At 31.5% G+C, this 600-nt stretch overlaps 1 protein-coding gene across 3 annotated transcripts in view; it reads right to left on the bottom strand.

Annotated features, from left to right (window-relative positions):
- LOC119581901 (vacuolar-sorting protein SNF8-like) overlaps positions 1-600 on the bottom strand; it is a 43,000-nt gene that overhangs the window by 38,748 nt on the left and 3,652 nt on the right. The gene's annotated exons all lie outside the window — the stretch shown is intronic.

Genomic DNA, 600 nt, shown 5'->3' on the forward strand with positions numbered 1-600 from the left:
GGGGTATTCTAATTATGAGTCACACTTCATTTTACAAGATTAAGTCCAGATAAAAAAGCAACGAATGCTCCTAAGACTCCTATTACTACTAAGATTCAAAAATACACATATCAATACCCAAGAGTGCATTAAATGAAACTAGAAAAAGTATAAAAAATTATAAGTATGCTTTCCATACATTCCAATTACTCTCTCATTCCATGGCTAATACTGTAATAACTATTCTTAATCCCATAACAAAAAAACTATCTCTCTTTATATCAAACTACACATCAATCAAATTTGTGGTTATCAAAATGCAATATCACAAGCATTTTTCCTTCTTTGAGTAAAACAACTACCCAGTGAAAAGATGGCAAATCATAATAAAAGTTACCTCCTAAAGTTCCATCTCAAATTCATCTTCAAGAATGCATTTAATGAATAATAATTTCATATGAGAAAATAAAAAAAAGAATCAGTGGTTTGAAATGATTCTCCTGTTAAGTAAGATAGCCAGAATATTGAACTTGCATTAAAACCTTTAGATAGCTCAGCAAGTGATCAACCATCAGGCTCTCTGTGACCCAGCCTGAATTCCCAATTCCGTGAGTTTTGCAG

This window comes from Penaeus monodon, chromosome 15 (genome assembly GCF_015228065.2).
Source record: "Penaeus monodon isolate SGIC_2016 chromosome 15, NSTDA_Pmon_1, whole genome shotgun sequence".
Taxonomy (NCBI): domain Eukaryota; kingdom Metazoa; phylum Arthropoda; class Malacostraca; order Decapoda; family Penaeidae; genus Penaeus; species Penaeus monodon.